The sequence below is a fragment of the Alexandromys fortis genome, unplaced genomic scaffold (assembly GCF_014885135.2).
Source record: "Alexandromys fortis isolate MF-2015 unplaced genomic scaffold, M_Fortis_MF-2015_v1.1 scaffold_168, whole genome shotgun sequence".
NCBI lineage: Eukaryota > Metazoa > Chordata > Mammalia > Rodentia > Cricetidae > Alexandromys > Alexandromys fortis.
In genome coordinates, this window is record NW_026068058.1 from 517,384 (window position 1) to 531,000 (window position 13,617).

At 44.4% G+C, this 13,617-nt stretch overlaps 2 long non-coding RNA genes across 4 annotated transcripts in view; one reads left to right on the top strand and one right to left on the bottom strand.

The window, feature by feature from the left end:
• The first annotated feature begins 426 nt into the window (after positions 1-426).
• On the top strand, positions 427-2,816 carry LOC126487334 (uncharacterized). Of its 3 annotated transcripts, XR_007588339.1 has the most exons (4): positions 452-556; positions 1,602-1,774; positions 1,875-2,035; positions 2,653-2,797. It is a non-coding gene; the product is annotated as an uncharacterized lncRNA (long non-coding RNA). The 3 variants fall into 3 exon arrangements; XR_007588340.1 differs by lacking the exon at positions 1,602-1,774 and having other exon boundaries at positions 427-556; positions 2,653-2,816; XR_007588338.1 differs by having other exon boundaries at positions 1,602-2,035.
• Positions 2,817-2,820: 4 nt separating this feature from the next.
• Positions 2,821-13,617, bottom strand: part of LOC126487336 (uncharacterized) — a 36,307-nt gene continuing 25,510 nt past the window's right edge. Inside the window, exon 3 of the long non-coding RNA XR_007588342.1 lies at positions 2,821-6,234. This is a non-coding gene — a long non-coding RNA (uncharacterized lncRNA). The remainder of the gene's footprint in view (positions 6,235-13,617) is intronic.

Consider the following 13,617-nt stretch of genomic DNA (forward strand, 5'->3'; position numbering starts at 1 on the left):
CTTCAACTTCAAAGCCTTTCTTCGCTACCACACAGTGATGGATGACGGTGAGGGCAAGGCGGGCAGGGATAGGTATGGGGAATAAAGAAATGAGGAAAAAAAAAAAGAAATGGCTCAATGCTTGATGCTTAACACACTGGTGACAGCCAAACATGGGGAGGGATTGGCTTGGGGTCAGGAATCTTATTTACCAGACCTGGAATCAGAGTAAGACCCCTGGAGAAGTGGGAGCTGGCAGCCCCTTGCAAGTGACATGCCAGAGAGGCATGCAGAGGAAAACACAGGCCAAGGCTGGGTCTGAGCCCCTCAGCCATCCCTGGCTCCAAGGAGGCCAGAGGGAGGTCTAGTGGGCGGAGCACCACCTCCCTCGCTGGCTGCCTTCTCTAGATCTGCTTTCGCTCTCCTCCGGGTTTTTCCACAGATTCCCTTTGGCCTTGGGGTAATTTTTCCAGCATTTTCCCATCTAGTTCTATATGGCACCCAAAGAGGCAGCCTCGGAGGCAGAAGGCTGGCTGTGTATGTGTGTATGAGTATCACATGTGTGTGCCTTGAGCAGGTAGGTGATGGCGTGGTGGGGTGAGAGGAGATGGAACTGGTAGCCTGGAGCCCGGCGACCCCAGCTCTTTCTCCAAACATCTACAGGCTAATCAAAGCTAGAGAAGTCTGGAGTCTGTAGGGGTCAAAATGCCCATCAGCTCCCACCCCCGCCCTGGCTTCATAATGCCCTGGTTCTAAAAGGAGTAAGAAAAGACAAAAGATAACATAAGAGACTTAGCCTAAGAAGTGGAACTCAGTCTCCCTTCTCTACCTCCATGTGCCCAGCTGGGCCCCTAGCCCATGCTCCCCGAAGAGTAAGGCAGAATGCAGAGGCAAAAAGCCTGCCCGGAACTCTGGGGTATGGTGTTCCATGACTCCAGGGTAGGAGCACAGTGCTGGCAGCCTTCTTTTTTTTTTTTTTTTTCTGTGTGCCAAGGAGCTTTCTCCTGGGGGATTAACAGAGCCCTCCTGCCACCCCATCTGGCTGATCCTGGAGCCAGAACACCACCCTTGGCTGCCAGCCAGCCTGTGTCTGGGAGCCAGTGCTCCCTCAGAGACTTGCAGGCATGTGGCTGGGGCCTTAGGAAAGGGGGAGGGAGGTAGAGACCTTTGGGGGAGTCCCTGGCCCACCCAGCTGAGAGGGACTGACTTTGAAACTCAGCCTGTCCCAGTCCCTGGCCTGAAACTGGTTATAGACAAGAGAAAGAGAGCCTCTTACTGGTTGTTCTCTCTCTCTCTCTCTCTCTCTCTCTCTCTCTCTCTCTCTCTCTCTCTCTTTTCCTCCTTCTGTTCCTCTCTCCTGGCAATAGGGAATATACTGCAGATCTATAACTTGAATGACAAATTACAAAGATCGTGGGGTGGGTTAAGTCTTAAAAAAAAAACAAAACCAGATCACCAATTAGAAAGGCTGAGCCCGAGCCAAGGGGTGGAAGTGCTTTGGGGCCCAGTGTGGAAGGGGACCCAGATGAAAGCAGGATCTGCACTGGCAGGTCCCGTGGGATGCAGAGAAGCTAATATCTAGCTTCCGTCACCTTTTTTCTTTCTTTGTTTCTTTCCTCCAGGACTGAAGGTTAAGCCTGGGCTCTGAGGAATGGTAGGCAAGGCTCTGTCATGGACCTACAGCCTACGCTCTGTCTTGACACTGTGTAGCCAGGGAAACATTAAAATAACTTTAGTCTGTAGTTAGGGAATGGAAAGCCCAGTGAGGCCGAGGAACTTGGCTGCCAGGCTCTGGGTGAGTGGAAACCAGAGAAACTTAGCAGCCAGACAGTCCCCAAGAAGGGAAGACAGGGCAGCCACCTGCGGAGACTAAGCAGTTCCACCCTCTGTGACAGGAATCCCAGGAGCAGAGCAGTTGGTAAGTGACGAGGGGGAGCCAGAGACTCCATCCAGAAGCTCAAGATCAAACCGAGAGTGGCCCCCAGCAACTGTCATGCATGCTGTCCCCAAGACAACCACGGCTTACGCTCCTCTCTCCCTCTCTGCACTCCTCTGGGTAAGCAAAAGGCACTCAGACTGCACTCTGTTGGCAAACACCTCCAACTTAGCAACCTCTCCCAGAATAAATAAACACTGGCCCTGCACGCTCACTCACACACGCTCAGACACACTTGCTCATGTTCTTAGCTGGAACCCACGCCTGCTCCCTGCCCCCACACAGCCCTTCATTTCCCTCCAGTCCCAGCTGTGACTGAGACTGTGACTTTCCTCCAGGGTGGTTTGACCACCTGGCGCTTCAGGTGCAGAATAAGGCCTCAGACCCAGGTTTGCTACCAGAGGGAGTCCATGGGCCTACAGAATGACACAGCCCTCTTCCAAGAACCATTCATTCTGAAGAGAGTACCAGAGTAAGACCTTTGGAACACTGCATAAATCAGGGGGCTTGAGATGATGCACAACTGGTCCGAGTAGTAGAAATCCTGGCAGAAAGGCGGCTTTCCCAAAACAACTTTTAAAGGACAAACTCTACAGTGCCTGGAATTAAAAACCTCCCTTCCGGCCTTTGGATCATTTCTCTACCTGTGTCTCTTTGGGGCTGGGATCAGAGAAAGAGAAGGTGATTCATCAATATAGAAGATGCATGTTTATATTTACATAGGATTTTTTTTTCAGGACTGAAGAGATGGCTCATTGCACTTCTCGCTCTTGCAGAGGACCCAGGTTCGGTTCCCAACCCTCACCTGAGGCAGCTTACAACCATTCTCACGCCTGCACACCTCACACAAGCACACATGCACGCACATGCACGCACATGCACACAAATAAAAGCTGAATAAGGTCTTTAAAGTGTTTTTATTTATTCTGTGAAAACTCCACACATCCGTGCAATGTATTCTAATCATATACATCCGCCATGACCCCCCTCGCATGGCCCCTGGTGCGCCACACCCTCTGAACTTTATGTCCTCCTCTTCTCATTGTTTACTATATTTTCCCAACTCCAGTGAGTGCTACTTGTGTGTGTATGGGTGTGGGCTAACCACAACGACTAGCAGCCGTATGGCCAAAGCAGAGTTCCTCTCTCAGCATCCATGGACTGCAAGTGGCAGATTCCTGAATGATGGTAGCTAAGTCTTCTACTCAGCACTGGAGTGACATTCTCAACAAGTCACCACTGGCATCGGGACTTTCCCAGGATCTGCTTTTGTCATCTCCGTGGAAAGGGGTGGCTCCTTGGGACATCCAATTCACCAACTAAGGGCCAGTAGCCTCCCACCCACAAGTTAGCTGGGAATGCCAGCTACTGAGAACCTCCACTACGGGGTAACTAGAAAGGCGTTCATGGTAAGGCAGAGCCCCTGGAGGCTGAGCCCACAATTGTATAGTGATACAGGGATCACTGAGGTGGAGCCGTGGTGGTGTTTAATCCGGTGTTGAAGGCCAGAGCACAGAGGAAGACAAGTGGAATGTTTACTGACCAGACAGGCCAGTGCTGGGCAGAGTGGTGTGCAAGCCTTGACACCAGCCATATCTGGTTTCAGTGCTGAGCCTTTCTGTTAAGAGTTGTGGCTCTGGTGATTTGCTTGTTTCTGTCTCCAAAGTGGAAAAAAAAATGCCCATCTTTTGTGGTCACTGTCAAGGGCAGTAAAATAATGCATATTATTATATCTCCAGCATGGCCCTGTCACCCTCACAGTGATTGACAGGTATGGCATAGTGAGCTCACACACCCCTTTTGTTGAAGGAGAAAAACAGATTTTCCAAGCTGAAACAATTCTGTAAGTAGCAAAATCATTATAATAAAATAATTTGCAAAACTGAGGCATTTCCATTTAAAATAGTTTTACGGTCTGAATTAATCTGACCTCTGCATATTTCTGCAGTCCGAGTCTTATTTATTAAGGATAACATATTAATATAATATAGTCTATCCTTACCACCCATAAGGGAGTGGTTCCAGGCACCAGACAGATCCCAAACTCTGCAGGTGCTTAAGTCATTTAAGAAAATTGGAGTGGCATTTGCATACAAACTATGCACATCCTCCCATACCCTTTAAATCATTTCTAAATTACTTTTAATCACCTAATGAGATGCAAATGCCAGATAAATAATTGTTGTACTATATTATTTATGGAATAGTGACAAGAAAAAAACAAAGTATGTTCACATTCAGTACTAATACAGTTTCCATCTGAAGTTGGTGAAGCTTTGGACGCGGAACCTGGGGACCAAAAAGGACAGGACTGTAGTCAAATACAGGTGATCTTTAATATAAAAATAAGAGCAGAGTGCCATCTTTCTATTAGTCAATGAAGTGTCGTTTTTACTTTCATTGGACCTTTGCCAGGATAAAAACATCTAACAGTGGCCACACAGATAGTACTCCAAGCAGGCCGGACACTGAGTTGGAAATCTGGCCTGTCATTCAAAGGATGGGACAGGTGTGAGAGGTGACGAGACGTAGGGCTCTTTAACCTTGAACTCTTCAGTTTCTCTCTTCTTCCTAAGTGAGCTGTGGACCTCTGCTGAGGTTGCTTTGCTTCTCTGTCACTTCCGGCTGCACGGCATGTGAGCTGCGTTTGGTGTTAGCAAGTATCAGGGTGTACACTCGCAAGACGCCACCATGCCAAGACACTGGGTCCACAGAAGTCAGCTCAGCTCTGAACTGATCCGTAGACCAGGCCTGCTCCCTGGGGCTGGAGATCCAATCCACTGCTGGTCAACCAAGTGTGGAAAGAAAAACAATCATGAGAGAGTACCGCTTATTACAGTTCTACCTGGGTAGGGATCGCTCACACAGTATTCACGGCCAGGAGCCGGGTCGCAGATCTGAGGAGCTGCTTTGATGAGAAGCTGAAGACCCGCTGAACTGAGAATGCTGGCGCTTCACCTAGATCCCGTCTCCAGGTCTGAGTTGATGGGTAAAGGTCCATGGGAGTACTGTATGGACTGGACTGTGGAGACAACGTCTAAGGCAGCCCCTGCAGCCTTCACCTAGAAACCCCTATTCCAAAGCCATAGCAGAGCAAGTGACTGAAAATGCTAAACATCCTCACAGTTTATGATTTACAGCCTTTCTGTGCCATGGGGCACCTTCCCAGCACTCGGGAGTAGAGTGCAGAGGCAGGTAGATCTCTGTGAGTTCGAAACCAGTCTGGTGTTCAGAGTGAGCTCTAAGACAGCCAGGGCTACACAGAGAAACCAAATCTTGGGGGGGTGGGGTGGGGGAGGGAAGCTACCTACCCTCTCTCGGCCTCAGTCTTCTCATCTTCATTATAGGAATAATGACACTTAGCTAATAGGGTAATTGTGGTTGTGTGAAGTAAATGGCATCATAGATGCTGAAGTACTTAGCATTTGGCCTGGCCTTAAGGGAAGTGTACAATGAAAATTGGGCATTATTACCAATGAAATAGTAATGGACTGTCTAGTCTAGGCCACGCCCTACGCTTTGTGTTGGAGTTGAAATGATGAGCACTACTCTCAAGGAGTTTAGACCTTAAGGTTGGGCAGAGGTTTCTGCTTCAAATGAACAGCTATAATAAACTATGATATTTCCATAGTATGGAGCAGAGTAGGGGAGGTGGGAGAGAGCTTCGGCTAGCTTGTCTTGAGAAATCAGGTACTGCTTCCAGGAGGAAATGCCTGGAAAAAAAATGGAGTTTTTCTGGTAGACCAGTCAAGAAGTGGAAACAAAGACAAAGAGCCATGAGAACCAGCTCGGAGTCAAATGATGAACTTGCAGAGCGGTTGAACGTAGATAGGAGGCTTGGAGGAAGAAACTGATGGCGCTACGGGCAAATTGTAACAACTGTCAACTTGACTGTCTTGAAAGATGCTCAACAAAATCATCAAAGCACACTTCCCTGTGTGTCTCTGCAGATGCTTCCAGAGATGACCGTACGTGGGAGGACCCATCCTGAATGTGGAAGGTGGCACCAACCATAGGCTGTCCCAGGATAAAGTAAACTAACAGGAGAAAGCCGATCAGCATATTCAAACTCAAATCTTCTTGAGAGGATGCATGTATTATCACTGCCACCTCCTGCGTCAATCAGACTCTAACTCCTTCAGTCTGAACATGGACCCCCATCAGCAACTCTCCAAGGGCTTCTAAACATCCAGCGTTGGCCTTGGCCAGTATCACTGGTCACTCTTGTTCTGAGGCTTCCGACTTCTTGGACCGAGCAGCTGCTGGCTTCACTGGCTCCGTAGCATGCAGATGGTCATTGTGAGGTATTTACTCTATATCTTATGTAAACAAATGTACAAAAAGAACCATAACTCTTTAAAAGCACACATAGAGATCAGATGGGGACAGAGCCAGAAAGGATTTTTATCTGGTGTTGTTGAAGAATTTTCCTCTTTCCTGGGAGTGATGAGAAGCCACTGAATTATTTTAAGTAAGGGAACAAGGGGAGAGTTTTGTGTTAGAGAACTATCACTCTGGATGCTATACATAGAATGGACTGGAAAGGGAAACCAGGCGAGAGAGAAGAGCTATGGCAAGAACAAGAAGCTGAAGAAGGAGACAGGGTCAGGGCTGGGCAGAGCAGATGGATGCTTCAGTAGTCAAGCAAGCAAGACAGGGTGAATGACTGAATACTGGGGGAAGGGTAGAGAGAGCCTGGGGAAATATTGATACCCTTCTCTCAGATGAGATCTTCACAGAACATGTATGGAAGCATATATGCTAATGTGAGTGAGTTTAGACAGAGGAAGGGGTCCTGCCTCCATGAGTCCTGTTAAAGCTGGATGTCAGGAGAGACACTGACTAGGAGTGTAGGTCTGGGTTTACAGACTTGAGGGTATAGTTGAGACAGAAGGAAATGTGTCATGTGACAAAAGAAAATAGTGTGGGAAAGTCAGGGTTAGCTATCAGACATTCCAACCAATGTGTGTGGATCTAATAGAGATGGGGAGGCATAGAAGACTGAAAAGAATCCTCCAAAGTAGCAGGGGGAAACAGTCCAGAAAAGGTATCCCATCAGGATAGAAGGAAAGCCAACAGGATTGAATGCCATGGATTACTACGAAGACCTAAGAAAGCTAAGCCATTTGTTCCCTGGTAACTTCAGCTGTTGGCGGTGCCAACCCATGCCAAACCACTGTGAGGGTTACAAGATGAAAGGAGACAATGCGGGTTAATCCTCTGAGAAAGAAACTTGGCCCAGAGGTAAACTGACTGGAGTGGAAACGAAGTTTGATGGTTTTTAGTTGGAAAAACTCGTCAATATATATATATGCTAAGAAGAAATGGAGTCTGGTTTAGAAAACAGAACAAACAAAAGCAGAGCAGGTGCCCCCAGGTAGGATAGCACAGTGTATTACCTCTGCCTGAAATGGCATTCCTTAGATTTGGCTCCACCAGAAAATGCCGAGAGGCTGAAATTTTTCTGGAGAACTATTAGGGCACCACTATCTTGGGAGTGCCTCGTATGAGGGAGCAACAGGAAGAAGGCAGAGGCTCTGGTGTAACAATAGACTAGCCTTGGGTGACAAACAGGAATCACACGCTAGACTCACTCTATCTCCTTGAGACACCAATAAAGAACAGATGTCAAAATTCTGTGGTATCACCAACTTTTAGGCAGGGTTATTTTCCTCATCAGGGCTCAGTCTCCCAGGAGTAAAAGCAAAAGAAGCTGGGGGAGGGAGAGATTTGCATGTGTAGGTTCTGGCAGGCTTCCTGACCCCAGGAAGGCCTAGGGAGGGGCCTGCAGGTCAGGCCTGTACTTGAAACTTCCTCTTCTCTCTCAGGGTTGTTACTTATCAAGCCTTGGCTGATGCAGCCATCTAAATGTTAAAACAAAACAAAACAAAAAATACAGAGTACATATCAACTCATTCCCAGAATGAAACTTCAAAATGATTTAGAGATTGGTGAGTCAGATACATGTGGATTAAATTTTCCTCTAACTACACACTCCATTAGAAAATCCTAGACTGGGATTTGGAATTGATGGGCCCCATTTGGGACACCCAAGTTGTAATAAAAGGAGTGAAATGTGTGTTCATTTTCTAGTCCCAGATCATCACACAAGTTCTGAAAACTTCTGCTAAAGTCTACGTAAATTGTTAAGACTACAGACTACTGGGAAGGCAAGACTGGGCACCCAGATAACAACTCGGGCCCAGTTTCACATGGGGCTATCCCAGGGCATGGTGTGGCTTTGCTGTCTTCATTCACCCTTCCTGTTTAAGTGAGGGACAGCTTGAGGTCACTAGGAAAATGCCAAAATGACACTGGGCTCTGGGTTTGTTTAGATGGCTTCCTTAGTTCCCAGAACAAGCTAGGTAATGGGTGCTCCCCCTGAGTTAATGAGTTTAAGGTGAGTGTGAAAGAGTTAATAACATTAAATGTAGAAAAAAAATAAAGAATCTGAGGGCTAGAGAGATAGCTCAGCAGTTAAACACGCTTACTGTTCTTGCAGAGGACCAAGATCAATTACCAGTAACCACAAGAGACAGCACACAATGACCTGTGACTCCAGTTCCAGAGGATCTGATGACAATGGTCTCCAAGGACATCAGCACTCATGTGCACAATCCCACATACAGATACACATACATGCACATAATTAACAATGAAATAAAATTAAAATATATTAAAGAGCCAAGATAGGTAGTCCTCTGCTATCAAGAAGGTAAATACCATCTTGTTTTCTGTGTCACCCACTGAAAGATTAAAAGGTTGAATTGGATGTCAACAATTAACCTTTCATCTTCGAACATCTTTTAGGCTTCTTCCGGGCTCACTTTCTTCTTCTCAAAAGACATGAGGGCACAGGTGCGCCAAGACGTTGACTTTTTCTTCCACCTTCTTGCTCAAACCTTGGGCAGTTTTCTAAACTACCAGACGTTCACTGACACCTGTTTTTTTCTCACCACTCCATCTAGAGCTGGGCAAAGAGACACATTGCCATCTCCTACAGAAAAGGAAGTCTTCCAAGGACCCAGGGATCAAAGGGTTGAACAAAAATATAGGGTTAGTGGTTGCCCGTGAACGCCCCAACTCCTCTTAATATGTCACCCAGTGAGTTCTCTTCTGCCTCTCACTTCCCATGATAATTATCCAAGGTAAAGAGAAGGAATGGCCCACATCTAGGCCCCATGGTAAGGACAGACAATGAGGATTCATGTCAGGTGGCTGTAACTGGCAGCTCTCCATGCCTTGATCTCAAGGCTACATACTCTCAAAGAGTGATGGTAGGAGCCAGAAAGAGAGCCTTGAAACAGAATGCTGGAACTTTGGGATTGGATGGGGCTCAACAACAGCTGTCCTGCAGATGGGGAAGAGCATTTAAGTCTTGAGTTTATATTTCTAGAAAAGCTCCCCTCCCCTCCCATCCCTCTTCTCTCTTGCTCTCTCTCTTGCTGTATTATGGGGTTTTCATGAGGTTTAGAAAAATAAACAGAATCTAACCATAACTGTCTGAAAGTGCTAAATTACCAAGAAAGACATAACAGATTAGCAGTGCAAATTAAGCCTGGGTAGGAGCTGGCCAGTACACTGGGGAACTGAAAATAGCCCACAAGAATAGTAGTTTTTCAGGCCTGGTTCATCCTCTGGGAGGGGCTGCTTCTGTAGACTGCAGACTGAACTTAACTAAGAGACTTGGGCTTATAAATGGGGGAAGTCATAAAACAAGCCATTCCCTTGTGCCTGTGAAGATTTGGCCAGGGCCATGTAGCTCATCAGTGGCTTTCAGGTAGGATTGCCCCCCCCCATTTACCCTGCTGCAGTTGAACCTAACTTCCGACTTAAGAAACAATCTTGAATGAACCTGAAAACCAGTATTTTGATTAGTAGACGCCAAGTATAGGAAGGTGAAAACAGCATGACCTCCCCTATGTGTGAAATATTTGGAAAGTCAAAGCCATAGAAATAGGGAGTAAGATGGTTAACACTACTGGGAATGGGGGCACCTAGGAAATGCCAGTCAAAGGACAGGAGGAAGATGTTCAAGAGATAAGTTTTACATAACAGTAATGGGAACCAGCGACCTCCATAGGAGCAGAAATGAGAGAGGGAGCAGGCCTGAACCAGGGACCTCCTTGGGAACAGGCCCTAGCAAGTAACCTTTGTGGGACCAGGCCCAGGCCAGCGACCTTCATGGGGCCAGGCTGGAGTGAGCAGCCTCCACTGGAGCAGGCCCAAGCTAATGGCCTTCATCAGAGCAGGCCCAAGTACAGTGACCTCTGCTGGAGCAGGCCCAAGAAAGCAACCTCCATAGGAGCAGACCTCTGGGATTGCAGAGAGACCTCTGGGAACGCCAAACAAACTCCAGGAATGCCAAGTGATCTCAGGGTGACAGGAACCATGACCCTGACTCCACCACAAGGAGCAACCATCTGAAGCTTGGAGACACTGACCCCTGGAAGAGTGATCACCAGAAACACGACCCCAACTACATCAATCAGAGAAAAAGATGTGTAGAGATGGTAAGAACACACCCAACAGCACAAAGAGCAACATGACACTAACAAAAACTAGTGACTCTAAAACAGCAAGTCTTGAACACCCAAATACAGATAAGGCAGAAGAACATGACTTAAAAAAAAATAACTTTAGGAGACTGTTCAAGGCCCTTAAAGAGGAAATGGAAAATTCTTTCAAAGAAATGGAGGAAAAGACAAACAAACAAACAAAAAATGAAATAAATCAACAAATCCGTTAAAGAAAACCATGAAAAGGCAATCTAACAGATGAAAAAAACAATTCAAGACTTGAAAACTGAAATAGAGACAATAAAGAAAACACAAACTGAAGGAATTCTGGAAATGGAAAATATGGGAAAATGATCAGGAACCACAAATGGAAGCATAAAGAACAGAATACAAGATGGAAGATAGAATCTCAGCATTGAAGACACAATAGGGGAAATAGACTCACTGATCAAAGAAAACATTAAATCTAATAAAAGCTTAACACAAAATATCCAGGAAACATGAGATACCATGAAAAAACCAAACCTAAGTATAATAGGGATAGAAGAAGCAGCTCAGCTCAAAAGCACAGAAAATATACTCAACAAAATCATAGAAGAAAACTTTCCCAACCTAAATAAAGATATGCATAGGAAGATACAAGAAGCTTACAGAACACAAAATAGACTGGAACAAAAAAAAAAGTCTCCTCAGCACATAATAATCAAAACACTAAGCATACAGAATAAAGAAAGAATACTAACAGCTGCAAAGGAAAAAGGCCAAGTAACATATGAAGGCAGACCTATCAGAATTACCCATGACTTCTCAATGGAAACAGTGAAAGCCAGAAGGTCCTGGTCAAACATTATGCAGACATTAAGAGACCATGGATGCCAGCCCAGACTACTATACTCAGCAAAACTTTTAATCACCATAGATGGACAAAGCAAGATATTCCATGACAAAACCAGACTTAACAAATACCTAGCCACAAACCCAGCCCTTCACTAGAAGGAAAACTACAACCCAAGGAAGTTGGCTACATCCAAAAAAACTGTAGACAATAGATGAGCTCACAGCAGCAAATCCCAAAGAAGGGATACACAATAACATTATCAACAATGAAAACTAAAATAACAGGAACTAGTAATAACTGGTCATTAATATCCCTTAATATAAATGGACTCAACTCACCTATAAAAAGACACAGGCTAACATATTGGATATACAAACAGAATCCATCCTTCTGCTGCATACAAGAAATGCACATCAATCTCAAAGACAGACATTGTCTCAGAGTAAAGGGTTGGGAAAAATTCCCAATCAAGTGAACCTAAGAAAAAAGCTGGTGTAACTATCCTAATATCTAACAACATAGACTTTGAACTAAAATCAGTCAAAAGAGACAAAGAAGGACATTTTATATTTATCATACACCAAAAAAATCCATCATGAAAAAAATATCTGTACTGAACTCTATGTCCCAAATACAAGGGCACACTCATATGTAAAAGAAACACTACTAAAGCTTAAATCACACTTTAAATACCACACACTAATAGTGGGAGACTTCAACACCACACTCTCACCACTAGACAGGTCTGCCAGTTAGAAACTTAACAGAGAAATAAGGGAACTAACAGGTGTTATGACTCAAATGGACATAACAGACATCTATAGAACATTTGATCCAAACATAAAAGAATATACCTTCTTCTCTACACCTCATGGAACCTTCTCAAAAAATGACCACATACTACAACAAAGCAAACCTCAACAGCTACAAAAAAAAATCGGAGTAACCCCATGTATCTTTTTTTAATTATTGATTTTTATTGAGGTATACATTTTTCCCTGTTCCCTTCCCTGCCTCTCCCCTCCCCACTTCAGCCTCCCCCCAAGGTCCTCATGCTCCCAATTTACTCAGGAGATCTTGTTTTTTTCTACTTCCCATGTAGATCTATGTAAGTCTCTCTTAATGTCCTCAATGTTGTCTAAATTCTCTGGGATTGTGGTTTTTAGGCTGGTTTTCTTTGCTCTATGTTTACAAACCACCTATGAGTGAGTACATATGATAATTGTTTTCCTGTCTGGGTAACCTCACTCAAAATAATGTTTTCTAGCTCCATCCATTTTTCTGCAAATTTCAAAATGTCATTATTTTTTTCTGCTGTGTAGTAGTACTCCATTGTGTAAATGTACCACATTTTCCTTATCTATTCTTTGGTCGAGGGGCTTTTAGGTTGTTTCCAGTTTCTGGCTATAACAAACAATAGTGCTATGAACATATTTGAGCACATGTCCTTGTGGCACGATTGAGCATCCTTTGGATATATACCCAAAAGTGGTATTACTGGGTCTTGAGGAAGGTTGTTTCCTAATTTTCTGAGAAATTGCCACACTGACATCCAAAGGGGCTGTATCTTATCAGATCACCATGGCTTAAAATAAGAACTCAACAGCAACACTAATTTCAGAAAGCCCACAAACACATGGAAATTAAACAACGCTCTCCTGAATCACCAATGGGTCAAGGAAGAAATAAAGGAAGAAATTAAAGACTTCCTAAAATTCAACAAAAATGACCACACAATATACCCAAATTTATGGGATACAATGAAAGCAGTGTTAAGAGGAAAGTTCATAGCACTAAATGCCTACATAAAGAAACTGGAAAAATCCCACACTAGTGAGTTAACAGAACACCTGTAAGAATGGCCAAGGTCAAAACCTGAAAACTTTAAAATAAAAAGAAACAAACTCACCCAGGAGGACGAATCAAATTGAGAGCTGAAATCAACAAAAGAGAAACAACAACAACTAAAAAATACAAAGAATCACAGAAACAAAGAGTTAGTTCTTTAAGAAAAGCAACAAAATAGACAAACCTTCATCCAAACTAACCAAAAGGCAGAGAGAAAGAGAGAATATGCAAATTAACAAATTCAGAAACAAAAAGGGGGAAATAACAACAGACATGGAAGAAATCCAGAGAATCATCAGGTCATATTCCGAAAACCTGTACTCCACAAAATAGGAAAATTTAAAGGAAATGGACAACTTTCTGGATAAATATCACTTAACAAAATTTAATCAAGATAAGATAAGCAAATTAAATAGATCTATAACTGCTAAAGAAATAGAAACAGTCATCAAAAGTCTCCCAACCAAAAAAAAAAGAAAGGAAGAAAGAAAAGAAAA